The sequence below is a fragment of the Rosa rugosa genome, chromosome 1 (assembly GCF_958449725.1).
Source record: "Rosa rugosa chromosome 1, drRosRugo1.1, whole genome shotgun sequence".
NCBI classification, from domain to species: domain Eukaryota; kingdom Viridiplantae; phylum Streptophyta; class Magnoliopsida; order Rosales; family Rosaceae; genus Rosa; species Rosa rugosa.
This window is the reverse complement of record NC_084820.1, coordinates 54330189-54348985: the sequence shown is the minus strand read 5'-3', so window position 1 is coordinate 54348985 and position 18797 is coordinate 54330189. Positions and strand designations below refer to the sequence as shown.

Below are 18797 nucleotides of genomic sequence, written 5' to 3'. Positions count from 1 at the left end.
AATTTGCAATGGTTTGCATGGCATGGTTTTGCTTGATTAGCTTTGATATTGTAAAACAAAAAATATCTTTGCTTGGCTTGACTTTTGTTTCGATTGAACTTGTGATAGTCATGCTTGGGCATATTCTAGGCATGAGCTTTTGATGGCTTGAGCTAGCAGATGGTTACTTGGTGGACGCACTCATTTGAAAGAGAGAAGTTTGTATGCTTGGCATGGCTGTCTTGGTTATGATCCGATTGACATATGCATGAGGTGTTCTAGGTATTAGCTTGGCATGATGGTTGTTTAAAGGGTTAGAAGCATTTGTTGCTTGATAGGAAGGTGCTTTTGGTTATTGAAACTAGGTCTGGTCATTTTAAGAAGAATCGAGATTTGGTCTAGCTAGCGTGATAAGAGGTTGTCACAACAGCAAGAGATTGTTTAGAAAAAATTTGGTATGGATAAGGTTAAAAATAGGTTAGCATGTTGGTTTAACGAAGTAAGATTATCACAAAATGGTTTGGAAAAGACTATTGATTTGAATTATATGGCATGGCAGTGGTTCGTGTTGCTTTTACAGCAGCGTTTGGCAATTTGGTTTTTCGCATTGTCTTGCTTGACTCTCCAGGTATACATGTCTTGATTAATTTGTTGTCATGTAAGGAATTTGGCTTGGTAAGAGCATGAGCTTGTATGATGTCCGCCTTGCTTGTTTCGGTTTGAATAGATTCAATTAGTGACCATTATGCTTGGGCACGTCGTAGGCATGTGCTTGATGGTATAAGCTTGTGACTTCCTCAAGTTTCTTTAATGGTCAAATGAGAGTGCATTAGTGTTGGAAAGCATGTGCTTGGATGTAATGGCTTGGCGTGATTCTCACTTGGTTTTCGATGCATATAGGATCTTGCAAGATTCGAGCTTGGAATGACTTGCCTTTGTATGCTTGTTAGTTCGTTGTTGGATGCATGACCTTAGAGAGAAGCTTGACATGATTGGTGTTTGTATGCTTATATGCTTAAAATATTTTGCTTGACATAAGCTTGTTCAAGTATTGAATTGTTACTCTTGGTCGTGAATCCGCTTGGCTTGACAAGGAGCTTGGCATGAGTATGAGCTTGGCATGAAGTATGAGTGGCATGAGCATGAGTTTGGCATTGTGTAGATGAATCTTTGATTATTCAAACATCATAAGAACTTTGACTCTTTTCCGTTTTTTTTTTTTTTTTTAAATCATGATGCCTTGAATGGGCAGAAAGTGATTAGAACTGATCCAGCAGTAGGGTGCTTGGAAGCCTTAAATTCTAGTTCCCATTTTCCAATGAATCAATAGACTATAGGCATGTGCTTTTCATCATGAATCATCTTTCACCAAGCCCCCACGTATACCTTACTTCGAGCAAAACCAATCTTTTGCACGTAGCACGGCAGTGACACAATACCACAAATATGCATGCATAAAGGCTGTCATGTTTGCTTGCAGGTCGTGATTCATGCTTGAGTTATATAATAGAGATTTAAGTTCAGGTCTTATTTGATATAGCTAGCATGTTCCGGCTATACTCTTATGTCGATTAATTACTTGTCGACTAATCACCGGCTTGGCATGGCTTGAAATTGTTGAATTAGGATTTAGTAGGAAATGCAGCTGCTGCATGAACTTCTGCTGGAATTGCTTTAGTACAAGCTTTAATGACATGTATGTATGCTCGGTTGATTATGATGGTGAGCTGTTTTGGCTTAGAGGACATAAAGACAACGTGTAATGAAAAATGGTTAGAAGTGTTTACTTTCTTCATCTAAACAAAAATGAAGGGGAAGGACACTAGATGCTTGATTTTGATAATGGATAGAATTTAGTAAAGGAGGTGGATTAGGATACTGAAGGGAAGATGGTTCAGTGTTTGGTTTTGAGAGCATGCTTGTATGCTTGATCGTCTGAAATCAGTAGCACATGGAAGCTTGAATCTTGAATAAGTGCTTGTTGATCTTTGAGTTTGAATGATACCTTGCTTGCTCAAATTCTTTGAATTGAATTGTTTTTCTTCTGTGGTCAGATAGGATTAGCATGCTAAAAGTTCAGTTTCTTTTTGGATGTATTTGGACGTCATCTTTATTCCCAGCAGTAAAATGGGTTGAGTTGTTGATCTCAGAGCTTCAGGCCTGCAAGGTAGTGAATACCGTAATATTGGTGCTAGAACAGCTTAGAATATTTGAGTTATTTTGGGCATAATGGCTTGTTTTTTTTTCGAGCTCCTTTTAGCATGGCGGTGAGTGGTGACTTGCATGATTTACTAGCAACTTGATCATGAATAAGCAACGTTACAGTCTTGGCTTTGTTCCAGCAATGAAATTTCTTTTTCTCTTGAAGTTTTCAGGACATTTGAGCACCTTGAACAACTTAAATTGCTTGGGACATTGCTTGAGTTGCATGATGCTCAATCCATTTTGCTTGGTTGCTCCTGTCTTCATGCATGAATTCTTTTTTTGAATATAATGAATGTTGCTATTGAAGTTTCTTTTCACTTCTTCTGCATGCTTGAAAGACTTTATTTTCAAAATAAGATTGTAAATTTTGAATGTGTGTGCTTGATACGAATATGCATGAGATCCGTCAATAATATAGTAGTTCTTCTTTTCTTCAACTTGCTTGTTGCTGGTTGGTTTGGCGTATGGATCTGGAAAGGTACTCTTGAGTGATGCAAATGGTAAAAGCCTGATTATAAGAGTGTCTATGCGTGATGTATTGATTTTGGTTTAAATCAGTACGCTTGAGCTATGCAATGAATTGAAATGGTATGACTGATTGTGGAGAGTGGATTTGTTTGTGGTGTTGTCAAGATTTGGATATCAATGTAATTTGGTGCTGGTTATGGTATGTAAAGGGAATGATTTTGCCTGATTTGAATATTTTTTTGCTTTCAGATGGATCAGCTTGATGCATGAATATGAGGCTAAAAAGTTTAGGATGGATGAGCTGCTGTTAAGGTAATCAACATGAACCAACTCATCAGCCCCCAAGTGCAGTAGCCTGATTAAAAGTATAAGATTTAACTTTTGCTTGCGTGTTCTCCGGCAATGAATATCGCTTGAGAAGTGTGAGGGGCTTGTGCTTATGACCACTGATGTGTGCTTGGGTTTTAGATTAGAAAACATATGCATGTTGCTTTTGTAAGAGTATTTCTCTATAGAATTGTAGCTTCACATTTATGTTAGCTAGACATATAGATTGATATAGGTATAAGATATCTAGAATATCATTATTGCCTGGTATAAGCATCAACAATGAAGAGGTTATCTTTTATGCTTCCTGGTAAGGTTCAGTGAAAGGGTATGTTCAAATAGGCTTGAAATGCTCAAGAAGTGGCTAAACAATAGTAAGATTGTTATGCATGTAGCTTTAATGGTTGTAATGCTTGCAGGGGCGTTAATAAACTGCTCCCAGCAGTGATTGTAAAGAACAAGAACAGAGATTAGCTTAATATATGTTGCAACAAGGGGGAAGCTAGCTGCTGGAATCATAGCCTAGTCCTCAGGTAAACGGTTCAACCTTGTAAGGACATGATGATTTGAGATAAAAGATAAATATTTTCAGGAAAGAGGTAGTGTCAGAGTATGAGAGGAAGAGGGAAAAAATGTGATTTCTTTAATTTTCAATAGCTAGATTTGGCCTTTTGAGGAGAAAAAGAAAACTTACTTTCACTGATATCATTTTCTGATGTAAATCAGAGGTTCACAAAAGAGTAAGTAAGTATGAAATTGAATCTGGGTTTTTTCAAAAGTGAAGAACAAAAAAAAGTCTCTTCTTACTAAGCTTGTTTGCATCACTTTGACCTTTTGCTGCTGTTTTGCTTGACTGTATCTGGCGGTGTTGTGACAACAAAAGCATGGATAGTTTCAAGAAAATTATCATCCTACCATGGAATAAGAGCATGATTTTTTTTTTTTTCGAAGCATAGAGCACTGCTATGAAATGGAGGGAGCCATGGTTAAATCACAGCATGTTTTTGAAATTCATTAAGCAAAGCCCCCAAGTATTCTTGCATGATGCTTGAAAGAAAAAGGATAACTTTGAGTTTGAGTATACTGAGTTGATTTAGGCCTGGGATTAGCACAAATAAGGACTGATATTTTGTCTTCCATGTTGTTTGTAAGGTTTATGAAAAATCTAGTAAATAGGCTCAAAATGCTTGAAAAATGGCTAAACAAAAGCAAGGTAGTTTTGTGGTGCTAATGGTTGTGATGCTTGCAGGATGTTTATATATTGCTCCCAGCAGTGGTACTCAAGATTCGGCGTGACATATGTTCAGCAAGGAAGAAGTTAGCTGCTGGAATCATGGCCTAATTTCCAGGCAGAAGGTTCAAACCTTATCAGATCTAGAAGAAATGCATCAACTGGTGATGAGGTTATTTGTGGTGGCTTGTTTGGTTTTGTTGAAGCCTCAAGGTGAGATAGCTTTTATAGATTGAGTAATAGGACTCTTAATTTGTTCACTCAATATTAAAGCTTGAATAATGAGTGAATAAATTTGATTTTGACAGCTTTCATGATTCCTGTTACAGAAACTCGTGGATTAAAGACTCATAGTCAATGCAATAAGCAACAAGCTTGTGTGGCATTGAGTATTTGCATGTTCATCAAGAGAGCTCCCCTTGATTTCATCTGATACATATTGTCAGTGATAAAGCATGACTGGTTTGAAGTGAGCATGGAAAATTTCTGGAGAAAAATGCTGCTGTTAAGGAAGCTGCGGTGGAAACACAGCCTAGTCCCTAGTGAAGTCGCCAAAAATGTAGGGGGCACTTTGATCGGAGTTGTACGGCAGTGGATATTCATGGGTAAGGACCCAAAACTTTGCCCTTTTGTCTGAGTTAGCGAAGACTAGGCCCAGCAAACTTCGAAGGACCTGAGAATCCTAGGAAGGTTGCTGTTGTGTTCTTCCCGACAGTTCCTTGTATATGCACGGCAGTGAATTGATCATTTCAAAAGAGGCTTGGCAAGATGCGTGTGGCGTGGGAGCTAGAAAAGCATGAGTTTGAGAAGAAGAGGTCCTAGCAGTGTTGTAGAATGGTTGAGATTTGTGAGATAAGGGGGTTTGGACAGAAGATGAGTTTGGAATGATGGAAAACTATGGATGGGTGTGGGAGAGAGGCAGCATGGGAGAAGAAGAGTGCTAGAGAGCTTGCTAGCACAATCCGTTCTGCCTCTGCTTGGTTAGTAACATAGCTATTTATATGCAATTCCAGCAGCCAAAGGAATCTCGGTGGAAGGTCTTTACTGCTGGGTAAAGAGATGGCTTGGGTTAAATGCATGTACTGGATTTTGCAATGTGTTTTGGTTTGTCAAGTTGTGTCTAGGGCTATGAGATTTTGGGCAGATTTTCTGCCATAATTTAGGCAGGATTTGCTGCTAGGATTGCAATCCCAAGATTTCTGCTGTGTTGCTGGGATTATGTGCTGCTGGGATTATGGGATTATGTTATGCGGCTAGGATCAAGAATCCTATGTTTAGCATTTACTATTTTGTTTGTTTCTAAAGGATTTGGGCTTGGGTTTTTGGGCTCTCTCTCTTCTTCACTTACCCGTATTAAGTGTTAGGCCGTTGGGCATGAATTTTGGTCCCAAGTCCAAAATTATCAACGAGCCTAAAACTAATAACGGGCTTCATGCAATTCCGTTACCTTCCATACCACACCCATTCTTGTAAGCCCCAAGTGCGTGAATGTGGCTTGGGTCCACGTGCGTGGCATGATGTTCGCGGGTGTAATTTGCCTTGAAATATGAATTGGGCTTAAAGCATAAATTGGGCTTGTTAGCTGGATTTTTGGGTGTCAACACTCTTAAAAAAAAATATCTTTTTTTTTTGGTCAATCTCTTAAAAAGAAATATCAAACGGGCCCAAATTTATCTTTCCACACACAGCCAAAGGGGAAAAAGAAATTAGGGAAGGCTTGAGAATTTGTATTGTTGCCCCTTATAACAATTAGCTGCAGGCTTCTTATACTGTCGTGCGCGTGTTTGGTGTTGTGTTGGATAATCAATCATTGTTCTCATCGCAAGCAAAAAATTGGAAAAAGATATGGTTGTCTCATGCATTTTTGATTAATTAACTTAATTTGTTGAGATGGCTCTATACATTTATTATAAGGAAAATGATTTGTGGCCTCAATGAGGCCTAAGATTTGTGGCCTCAATTTTAGGTGTCATGCTATGTCATCCACACATATCACTTATTTGTCAAATCATGCTATGTAATTCTTGATAAAAAGACCATCTTATCCTTCCAAAATCTAATGAATCTAAATTATTTTGGCTTTCTTCTAAAGAAAAAAAATTTTGGCTTTCTTTCATTTTTTTTTTTTCGTTTCATTACACTCATGCTTAGATTTAAACAACATCAATCAAGAGTACACAAAATTTCATGTAATTCAGTCAATAGATTTGCACGTACGTTCGATTAATAGATTTGCATAACACATGTATATGAATTCAACCTTTGTTGGGTTCCTGCAAATTTTGGAAATATAATGTGAAAAATACATATTCATATGATTGTATATATTCTTTTATTGTTTTCTCTTTATGTATGTAGGGTTTAAACGTTAGATCTGAATTCATTATTTTTTGTTTGTTTTTCCCTTATATCTAGATTGTAAATGTTAATTAATGGCTGCTAACGTGAGAATTTTTTCTTACCTCTTAATTTAGAAATTTAGACATAAGTATTTCTCAAATTCAATTTATTAATGCTATTTTTTTTGGGAGGAAATTAATCAATATTTGGAAAGAAAAGTTAACGTCTATTTCTTGGCACATAATTCAATGTATTAATACCATTTGGAAAGAAAAATTAAAGGAAAAAATTTAACTAAATGAAGAAAAATATTGGTCAAAGAATCTATAGACATATCTCTTAAATTAATACATAATTAATAGCCGATATTTTTTTCGTCACCTAATTAAATTCATTAATGTAATTGATTCACCCCCTAACATTTAAAAGGAAATGTAAAAAGGTAAAGTTGGTGTTGCAATAGTATGATGTGGCAAGATATATTATGTGGAATTGAAAATAAAATTTGTATTTACTTATATGGCATGCCACCTAAGATTTGAGGCCACAAATCTTAAGCCTCATTGAGGCCCCATATCATTGCCCTTAGTGAAAATCACTACTTGTAATTAAAAACACCCACTTAATGCATGTCCAATATAATTGTTTCTAGATTGGAGCAGACATGAATTAATATTTTATTATTTTGAAATCTTACTCGCCGAGATATGTATGATATGCAAAGAAATATGTGCGCATTATTAAGTAGCCTTGATGAACACATGCTTTGAAAAATAAGAGAATTTCCACTAATAATGCGGAATTTCCTGCATTATTCTGAGCACTATCTCGGGTTATTTAAGAAAAAGATATGTAGATGAGAAATTGGGAGTCATTAGTTATTGTTTCTGTTATCTTTGAAAGAAACGATAGAAACTGTTCACATGGGGGATCATTGGAAGGGTTGATACACTTCAGCCAAGTACATGCCACAATTTTTGGCTTCTACATTTTCGAGTTTACCCAAAGCTTGAAACACTAGTAGTTAAAGCAAGCAGTAGACTCGCGCGCAAACAGCTAGTACTGAATATGAATGTGTCAAAAGAAGTTGCAAATTAACTACATATATAGTTCTCGGAAGAACACCATATAAAGATCATACTTAAATTGAAATAGACCAAAATGTTTCGACCTAGCAGAGCTCTGCTAGGGTTGGGAGAGCGCCGCCCTCGGGCTTGACCTCTCTATACCTCTCTTCATCTCGTATGGAGTACACCTATGGCGTCTCCTTTGGGGGTTCCTAAATCAAGACAGGCTTGCACTATGTCTTCTCTGTCGCAGACTCCTTCTGCGCCATGGTGGCTGGTAGACATAGTGGCCTGTGTTCTACCAGAGTTTCTGCCTCTTGATGTTAATGGGGGCTCATGGAGACCAAGGCGGGCGAGGCTCAAAGGTTGAGGTACGGTACCACAAGCGCAGGTTAATCTGATTCGACCATGGTGAAGGGGATCAAAGTTTTCATCTAGGTCGGGTCAGACCCTATTCGAGTCTCCTCTCCACGTATGTCATGCAGCACCTCCGTTGTGGTTGTTTTCTGGCTATTCAGCATCTGTTGCTTGTCTGGAGGCAAAGATGCAGATGGGCAGTTGTTGATCTGCCTTTTGGATGGTCCGGTTTCCGAGGCATTGACGTTGGTTTAGCTAAATCGACTGGTTCACACTCTCGTTACCAGCAGGTTGAAGGCACGGGGTATGTCGGCATTCTCTCTCTGCCTAGGTCGTCTGGTTGTATTGGAGTCAGAAGCTTTCTGGTTCCTTGGAGCCGGTTGACCGGAGGCATGGTGGTAGATTGGTGCGGCGATGGCAGCAAGAGCAGAGTCACTATTGCGTTGGCTACAAGGGCAAACCCTAATTGGGTGTGGGCTTGGCTCTACTTTCCTGACTTGGGCTTGGGCCCTGATGGGTTGACTAAGGCTGCAGAGTGTGGACTTATTCTGTTCTGGATTCGAATTTGGGATCCTGGTGGATTTCTTATAAAGTTTTGGGATCCAGGACAACATCTCCTATTGTTATTTAATTTTGTTAGGCCGCAAAGATCATAATCTCTGAGGTTTTTTTATTATCTTACTTCGAAGATTGCTGATGTTTGTTTGGAATCACTACTAGAATAATGTCATTAGACATTGCCACTATTAAATCGGTCAGGATCGCACCTGATGTTAAAAATCGTGCTAACATCAGTTTGTGAAAAAACCGATTTCTATTGTTATTATAGACATCAGTCACAAACTGAAACGATGAGAAAGGTTTCGTTGGAAAATTTTTAAAAAACGCGGAGGGACTAACTTTAAAAAATTTGAGAACGCGGGGACTAAAATTTCATTCCCCCCCACACTTAGTATTTTTTTCCGCTTTCTCTAAAATTTCGAACCCTAGCTAATAACGATCGACTCTCACCTCATTCTCCAAGCTGACCTGCATCGAGTCACGACCTCCTTCTCCAAGCTGACCTGCGTCGACTCCCGACCTCATTCTCCAACCTAAGCCTACTGGAGCCGCCTCCAACCTGACCCCGAGTCCCCGACCTCGTTCTCTGACCCCGAGTTCCCCTGCCTCGCTCTGACCCCGAGTCCCCGATCTAGTTTTCCAGACCTCGAGCTTGAGATCCGATCTGACCTCGAGCTTATTAGCCAACCTGAGCTTGTCATTCTCCAACGTCTAGTCTCGTAGGTCCTCTCTCTCTCTCTCTCTCTTCTCTTGGTTACCACCAATACTGATTTTCTGTCCGGTTTTGATCTAAATTAGTTCAGTCTTTTTTGTTTAATTCTTGTGTATTTGAGTTGGGTTTGTCTTTGAATGGCTTAAATGTGTGGTATTTTGAGCTGGTGCATGTTGATTGTGTTTGATTTTAGTTCTTGCACATGTTGGCTGTCAATCTGCAGAGGAAGATCGTAGATTGAAGGTTTTCAAGGAGTGGTTTGAAGGCAAGGACTGTCTTGACATTGGCTGCTATTCTGGGGTTATCACTATACAAATCGGTAGTTATTCTTGCTTATAATGATCATCATTGTGTGTTATGAGTTTATTAGCTATGGTTTATTGTAATTTTCCTCTTCTTCTAGTCAAATGGAAAGAAGAGCATCAATCTGGGTATTTGATTGTCCATTCTGTTCTTTTTGTCCTTCTGAATTCTCATGCATTGGTTTGTTGCTTTTGTTATAGTGGTTTGATGTTGTTCTTTGGTTTTCATTGTAGTTGTTTGATGCTGTTCTGCATCTACCTGGGAGGAGTACTGCTGTCGTCTTTGAGTTTTGGATAATAGGATTTTGAATAGAGACAAGCAGAGAGGATATTTAGTTTTTGGGGTAAGTTAAGGATTTTGGTGTTGTTTATTTTGATGTTTACGTTATCTCATCACATGCACACACCTTGATGGAAGTAAACTGAAAGGGTAATTACTAATTTGAATGTTGGCTTCTGCTCTATTCATTGATCTTTTAGTGGTCAATAACAATCAGTTAGGAACATTTGGTTTTGTTATGAACCTTGATGTTGGATATGAACAGAAAGAAAGAAGAAGAAAAGCTATGTCTGGGAAATAGATACATTTCAGTTTTCAAACACTGCCACTCCATGACTTGATAAGCATGGCAGAAATGGTTTCAACATGGGATTTGTTGTTGTCATCTATGATTGTGACTGCTGACCTTGAAGTAGTCTGTTCTGCTAAGTCCTGTAGTCTCTATTGCTTTCATTCTGGTGTTCTGCATTTCTATTTTTCCTTTTCAGCCACAATTTATTATCTGCTTTTTATTGGTTGGGCATGAACAAAATATAGTCAATTGGAATGTCTGCTACTAAGAAAGCTTTGACAATACATCAGTGTTTCACAAGTGTTTTCCTGTTTGTCTTCTTTTGTTGTTTTTCCTTTTTGTTTCAGATGGTGGCAATATCTAATATATTGAATGCAGGGATATCCATTTAAGTCTTAACTTCTTAATAGCAGTACTTAAACTCTAGTTTATGCTTGTAGTTGGATTTCATCGCTACATTCTTGAAAATTTCACCGGTGACACTTTGGAGGGTGTGACTGTACAGGAAGTGGAGCAGCAGTTTGATCCGAAATTTGATGAGGTCTGTTGTTTAAGATAGCAATTGTTCACATGGGTAGATGACATTCTACATGAAATCTTCCTAAGAGAGTTTAATTTACTGATTCCAGGCTCGAGCAGTAGTAGAAGGCCAGATCATGTCTTTGCGAGGTCATGCAGAAAGATATGGAGTGCCTTCTCCTCCAAAACGATTGATAGCAACTGGTAGTTCATCAGTGAATCGTGCCTTCCTGTACATTGCAGCGTGTGTATTTGGATGTGAGTTGTACACAGTTCGTAGATCTGGTAAGCACTGTACATCCTGTGGTGTCAGCTCCTCTTTTCTAGTTAATTACCAAATTCTTTTACGTCTGAGTCTTGAATACTCAACAAAGCCAAATTCTGTGATACATAAGTACTAAAACCACACCAGAAAAAAAAAAAAAAAAAAAAAAAAGTATGAAACAGTGAACTATATGGATGCTCTATTTGATACTGGTGTCCTGCTTTAAAAGGTTTAAGTTTTGCTTGATGTATTAAAATCAATATAACTTAATAGTTTTGTTTCTTTCTACCCCTCTACAGATTCAGTTTCTCTTGGAGCTGCATTGAGGGCTGTTCATGGTTGGCTATGCAGCGCAGAAGGTACTTTTGTGGGAAAGATCCAAACTTGAACGATGAAAGTCGTGAATTGTGATCTGGGTTTCTGGGCTTTGTGGCTGTAGAAGATCCACCAAGACTAGACTTCTGATATTTTTGAGGTTTGGTATTACGTGATATGAGATGTGAGTGATAAATTTATATATAGTTGAAGACGTCAGGAATGTAAAGCACGTGACTTTGGGTTGTGTTGGGCACGAGAAAGCCAAAACCCATTTTTGAGGAGTACCGACTTGGCGATTAGACATTAGAGAGCTGTCGACGTAGGAAGACCAGAGACGCGAACCTTTGTTTAGCTTTTTTAATGGCGTACTCTGATTGATATTCTAATTCTGATTTTGGTTTTGAGAGGAATAGGCATCTTCTTCACCATGGCTCCGAGGAAGTTGATTCTTCACCGTTTGACGGCGCACTTTGGCGGTCGAATCAGGCAGAACCAGAGGCTTCTCAGCTCTCATTTTTATTCCTTTACGGCGTTGTAAGAAGCCCCTTCCTCTTCTTCTTCTTCCTCCTCGCCGAACTTGGACGGCGTTTACATGACGGACACTTGTGTTCAGGTGCTCTTTCTTTCTCTCTGTTTCAGAATTGATGTGTGGGGCTTTGTTGGGTTCTCTTTTCTTGTTGTGAATTTGGGGTTTTTGAGATGGTATGGTAATCCAGTGTTTAGGGTTTGTGAAAAGGTTTCAGTTTGCTTCCTTTTGTGTGCTAAGAAGACCAATGCCAGGAATTGAACAGATGAATTCGATGTCTGCATACTAGTTTTAGTTTTGAATTGATTATATTATGCTAGATTCTACATAGAGCATCCATTTTCTGGTGTGCTTTTAAGAAATTGAGATTTTGCATCCCAGTTCTATTGGTGTTGTTATATGCTATATCTTCTTGGTTGTTTCTCATAATGAAAGCAACTACTTACAAGGAGAGATTTTACATAGAGCTGTAGAAACCGGGACCGTTGAAATGGTTCCAAGTGTTTATCTACTCTGCAGAAAAATCATTAGTGGGTTGCGTTAATCATTAGTTGTCTGGGACTTTCTAGTGGATGAATCTCTTCATGTACCGATTTTTTAAGACACTAATGAGCCGAGAAGTTTTATTCTAGAAGTTGATGGCATTGCCATTTCTGATTTTTTTTTTTTTTTTGTCATGAAATGTTTATGGCAACCTTGTCGTTAGGGAATTTTAAGGGAGTGTTGTTTAACATTGTCACGTTTTTGGGTTTCTGATGCTTATATTGTGAGTTTGCAACATGAATTTTCACAAGTTTAATTTTTTGCCTCTTGTAGTGGGCGGTAAAGGATCGGAAAGGGTATACCCAACAACAACTTGACGAGGTCCGCATTGAAGTAGCCGACTACTTACAGACTCTGCTGTAGGTTCTGACCAGTTTCTTGATTTTGAGTTAGGCTAGCTTTTAATTAACTTTTTTGTAGCAATTATGAACAAACAAGAATACTAATTGCTAGGCTAGCCTTGTAGTATATAGGTGCATGAATTGGGGTTTTATTTTGCCCATTTTGTAAACTGTTAAGGATGATGAATGTCGGATATAATACCCCAATTTGCAATTTATAATCACAGTTCTATTTTGTGGACATCATCCTCTTTATAGAATGTGATGTCTAGATATAAAGTTGAAATCAGTTTTAGCCATAAAAACTGATGTCCAGTAATACAGATACATCAGTTCCAAAATGAAAAATCGATGTTACTAAAATATCCAGACATCCGTTCATTGTCAAAAACGATATACTACCGAGTGCCAGACATCAGTTCCGAAATGAAAATCGATGTTACTAAAATATCCAGACATCGGTTCATTGTCAAAAACGATATACTATCGAGTGCCAGACATCAGTTCCGAAATGAAAACCGATGTTACTAAAATATCCAGACATCGGTTCATTGTCAAAATCGATATACTACCGAGTGCCAGACATCAGTTCTGAAATGAAAACCGATGTTACTAAAATATCCAGACATCAGTTCCGAAATGAAAATCGATGTTACTAAAATATCCAGACATCGATTTTTGAATAGAAACGATGTGCAATAGATTATTAACATCGTTTTTTCGTTACACACTGATGTTAATATAAGTAAATATATCGGTATATGTGGCAGATTACGCTTCAAAATCATTAAGAACAAGAAATGTTTATGAGAACCGATGTCTGTAACAGTATTACTCATCGGTTCTTAAATCAATAACGATGTTAAAACGCAAACTTGTGTTATATAATCTATATTTCTTTAAGCTTTAAATACAATAAAATGTGGGTTTAACAATAGTAAAACATGCAAGTTTGTTATCATTTAAACCTATTTACATCGGTTTATAATAAGGAACCGATGTCTACCCGAATACTAGACATCGGCTAAAAACCGATGTCTGCATTTTCCGGATCTTTCTCATCACCCACAAAGACATCGGTTGGGTTTTTGTTTCTCATCGGTTTTTGACCGATGTCTGAGGCTATAATTCTAGTAGTGAATACAAGTGTGTGAACTGTTTAAAATGTGGGTGTACTGGGGGTATAATGGGTTATTGTTCTTGTTTTAGAATAGGAATCTCAGGGTACTCTGAGAAACCAGTCTTTTTGTTGACCCCTTAGGGGTGTTTCATTTTTGTACTGCTTGCTGAATCTATATAATGGGCTGACCCACTACTAGAATTTTGTTCATAGACATCGGTTCTGGACCGATGTTAAACTAATTTTCGACCGATGTCTTAGTGGGTGTAGAGAAAAGTATAGACATCAGTATAAGCACGTTTTCAACCGATGTCCCAGACAACAACCAACATCGATTCTAAAAAACAAATCGATGTATAATCGTTATAATCATCATATTTTTGTATGTTTGGTATGTCTAATTCTTCATATTTTCACATTTTATGCTTAAAAAAATATATGTCGAACAATACCTACTTGAACATTTGCATCGATTTCTATTCCAGAAGCGATGTCCAGTACACTTGTAGACATCAGTTCCCATGAGTATTGTTTGTTCGTGGCCATTTTTACATGTAGGTTGCCACATTATTTTCCTAGGAACGATGTCTGCATCTTTATTCTACATCGTTTTTTTATTCAGAAATGATGTTTCCTTTAAGACAGAACATCGTTTCCAATTAAGTAAACCGATGTTCAATGGTATTATGTACGTCGGCTATTTTTATTCAAACTGATGTGTTAGTTCATTGAAGACATCGTTTTTGCTTTCCAAAACCGATGTTCACCTTTTGACCACACATCGGTTTGCTCCATGGTAGGTGATTTGTATGTTCATAATAGATTACTGTTTGGTGATTAGAAATCGAGAAATCGATGTGCAGTAGTTTTGATTTCATCGGTTTTGAGTTACAATTCGATATATTGATAATCATAGGACATCGATTTCATCTAGTTGCTGGAAAAAGAAATACATTTCTCATCACCCAAAAATTGGAGCTTTCCATTAATTTTCTTTCCAAATTCATGATTCAACATAATTCACAAAATAAAACGCAAAACCTACAAAGGCTAGCTTAGAAACATATTAGCAACCAACTACAAAAGTACGTTCTACACCAAACTTTGCTTCAAATTAAGCAAAAACTAGCCTTACTCAAAATCATGGAAGCCAAAAGTCTTACACCAAACTCTGTATAGAATCAGCCACTTCAATGCACACCTCGTCAATATCAATTTGGCTATATGATTTGCGCGCCTTTACTGCCCACTAGAAATGTATAAAACAACATATAAGTCACAATCATTGGGTAAAATCCCACAGTTCACTCAAAGTAGGATAAAGTCTTACCTCTTTCCTTAAAACATGTGTTATCAATAAGGGACCCTATAAGTAATGTAACAAAATTCTTCAACCAGGGGTGCACAGATCTCCTCATATTTTCTGGAAATATAAAGTATTTTGTCAAAATCATGTGCCAAGTGTAAAAGAGAACAAAATATAAGATGAACAATCAATACATAAGTAATTTTAACACACTGCAAACAAAGAAGGATGTAAGTTCTTACGACCTTGTGATTAATTGTTTTCTTTGTTCTTTTTTCTTTCTCAGCCTTGTGCTTATACCAAACCCAAAGTCCAATCAACATCCCTTATTATTTTACTCAAATAGATATATCTCTCTCTAGAAGTCTATATAATTTACTTACTATATATCAGGTCTACAAATATCATTGCTATGTAATTGACAAGACATACTAGACATAACAAGCTAGCTGGTCCCCATTTCTTAAGTGGAAGACTTAACTAATGCCATTTTTTTCCCGATCTGAAGACAGAACCATGTGATTCTCAAATGCTCATGTCTCCCTTGTGTATATTCATTCTCAAAACAACTATGATTTTCAATACATATTGGAAGAAGCTATTAGCCTATTACAAAAGAAGTCCAAGGCATGAATCAAAGTGCAGTACCACATTCTTGAAGCCAAGAAAAATAGTATGTGGAAGCATTACCAGGCCTTATAAAATCGGAGAGACCAAAATCAATAACCTTCACTGAAGCATCCTCTTCTCTTGTGGCAAAAAGAAAATTCTGCCAAGCAGTCATATGAAAAGAGTTATTGGTAATAGGTTCGGACGAGAACTGAAGATGTAAACAAACTACATGTGGAGGGGACTTTCAATACTATTCCATCAAAGTAGTGGAAAGTAGAAACTCTGAATGTAGTTGTACCTCTGGCTTTAGATCTCAATGCACAACATCTTGAAGATGACAATAGGCAATAACACTTAAAATTTGCACAACAATAACTTTAGCATCTTCTTCTGTGTATCTTCCACCCCTGCCACAAGGAGTTACTGAGAATAAATCAAACTGAAATCATAAATCTGAAAGTGCCCAACCACAAGTTTCAATATAAAGAATATAAATCTACCTGGACAAAATTTTATCCAGTAGTTCTCCACCTTTACACAACCTGAAAGTGAAAGAAATGAGAGAAAATCATATCAAATTTCAAAACAGGTTTTTCTGCCAACAAAAGTGTTCATTCTTCTCAGTTCTAAGACTAGGCTTAATATGTGTGTGTGTGTGTGTGTGTGTGTGTGTGTGTGTTCATAAAACTAAACCATAAACAACGATACAAATGATGTCCCAACAAGGCTGACTCCTATAAATTGGTGTGAAGGAATAAGACTAAAAGAAAAATTACACGTACTCCATGACTATGTAGACATTATTGGCATCCTCAAATGCATCATAAAATCTGACCAGATTCTTATGTCTAGATAATGCTTTCAGTATTTTTACCTCTCTACGGACATCTTCAATAGCTATTACTGTTGTCATCTGCAAAGAATCACTTAATTAGTAACCAATACGACTTCAAACAAAAACTTGTGTGATGACCATATAATACGACTTCAAAGAGCTAAATTAGATAGGATACAGAAGATCAATAAATTGAACCAATAATCTGATACAAGCAAAACCCATCAAGAGAAACAATCAAAATTTCCCTCCAAATTTTGATTGTTAACTTAATTAATGACTTAATTGTTAACTTGTGCAGTCAACAACAGAAATTCCTTTCCTAGTCATTGGATGCTAATTATTGCTTCTTCATTTTGGTCATTAAAATAGGGCTGAAAATATCTGCCTTGAAACTCATTTCATAATGTGATGAAACAAAAATGGATTGACAATATAACAGTACAGAACCTATTACAGGTTACCACTCATTGATGGTTATTCCATATTTTCATAAATCATAACATTATTTGAGAGAGAAACAACAGTATTAGTTTACTTGATTAAAAAAAAGAAAATAAGAACATGTTGAATAATATAATTAGGGGCTTCTAGCCATGTGATGCCCACATATCATGGTCAGTAATAGAAAATTATGTGGCAATAGAATATAGTTTGAGCACATTAAGAGCAAACAATTATCATGGCTGAACGTTAATATTATGCATCAAGCATGATGGTCAGATAGGATCAAAGCCTTGCAACAGAGTTATCAGTTATTTGTTGATATTCTTGACAGATGGCATAATCCCCAACACTGATAGTGATTTTGGCAGTTAATATAGATAGTATGCACATTATGCTAGTGGAAACATGAAATACTTTCCCAATGTATATTCACAGATTACCAAGCTTGAGAAATCAAAGGATATGCCAGCTGCGGCACTCTGTATCAACTATCTTAAGCAAAGTAAATCATATTGAGCAGAATGTAAGCAATACTTACCCAACTAAATCAGCTGCAAGAACTGAGCGCAGGAGCTCTGATCGTGATGGCAGTGTCCTATGAATTTCAGAGGAAGGAAAGGGAGTGTGGAGAAACCAACCGACTTTCATTTTGTTGTTATATTCCTTCAAGCATTTTGGAAGAAACATAAGATGGTAGTCATGGCACCAAACAACATCACCCTCTTCATAGTGCTCATTAACTACATCTGCAAACATTTGATTTGCCTTCTTATATGCAGAAAACTGCGACTGGAAACTCCGAGTGGTAGCAAGTCGATCTTCTTGTGGAAGCCCAAGGTAATGGAAAAGGGGCCACAAAATATTGTTGCAATAGCCATTGTAATATTGATGAACAATCTCCTCATCAAGGAAGACGGGGATACACTTCTGCAGCCAACAGTACGAGTGAAACAGTGTGTTACAATGTTCAAGCACAATCACCTCGCAATTAGTGAAAAAGAGTTGGATCTATGTCTATGAATAGAGAAATAAAAATCCATGTACAGAATTTGAACCTTTTCAGCTAGAGCTTTAGTAAGTGCCCTCTGTCCAATATCATCTGGCACATTTACCCCTGCCCATCCAAACCACCTTGCCTCAAACTCCTTTACACCTATAAACAACAACGAACATTACGAATTAGTTTCATATTTTGAGGGGGAAAACCGAATCATAAGTTAAAAGAACATGATAAGCACAGGATACAGAAACTTTGTAGAGATTGAAGATCTTAAGCAGAGTGAGCAACAGTCTCAATAAGAGTTGAAAGAATCCAATTAGATAAAGGACCAGATCTGTGACCCAATAACATGTAATCAAAAGAAGCAAACTTTACATAAGAGAAAAGGAAGCAAAGGCAAAGAGATCGCAAAGCAAATGCAGAGAAAGAAAAGGTACCTCATAAACCAAGTCGAAGAGGGCAATGAGAGTCGGAGGCGATGAGGAAGGCTCGACGCGTTTCAGAACCCCTTTTTGATTAGAGAGAGAGAGAAGAAAACAAAGGGAAAAGAGGAATAAGGGATGCTGTGGTACGACCTCGAAGAAGAGCAGAAGCATAACGATGGAGGAGGCGAGAGTGATGACGCCGCCGGGAAAGATACCACTGTCGAAATCTTCATTGATTTTGGGGTTGGTCCGTAGCTTGTTCAACATATTCTCCATAGTTTATAGAGAGAGAAAGTGAGAGTCGGGGGGGGGGGGGGGGGGGGCTTGGGTTTGAGGGAGGGGGAGAGAGATAGGATTTGGAAGGAGTGAGAGTCATTAGGGTTCGAAAGTTTCAGAGAAAGTGAAAAAACTTTCAGGTG

At 37.6% G+C, this 18797-nt stretch overlaps 2 long non-coding RNA genes across 2 annotated transcripts; both read left to right on the top strand.

The window, feature by feature from the left end:
• Positions 1-535: 535 nt before the first annotated feature.
• LOC133741462 (uncharacterized) lies at positions 536-4834 on the top strand. Its single transcript, XR_009861939.1, has 6 exons — positions 536-607; positions 2034-2146; positions 2902-2964; positions 3399-3512; positions 4229-4423; positions 4540-4834. It is a non-coding gene; the product is annotated as an uncharacterized LOC133741462 (long non-coding RNA).
• Positions 4835-11464: 6630 nt separating this feature from the next.
• On the top strand, positions 11465-12869 carry LOC133741456 (uncharacterized). Its single transcript, XR_009861935.1, has 2 exons — positions 11465-11836; positions 12566-12869. It is a non-coding gene; the product is annotated as an uncharacterized LOC133741456 (long non-coding RNA).
• Positions 12870-18797: the final 5928 nt, after the last annotated feature.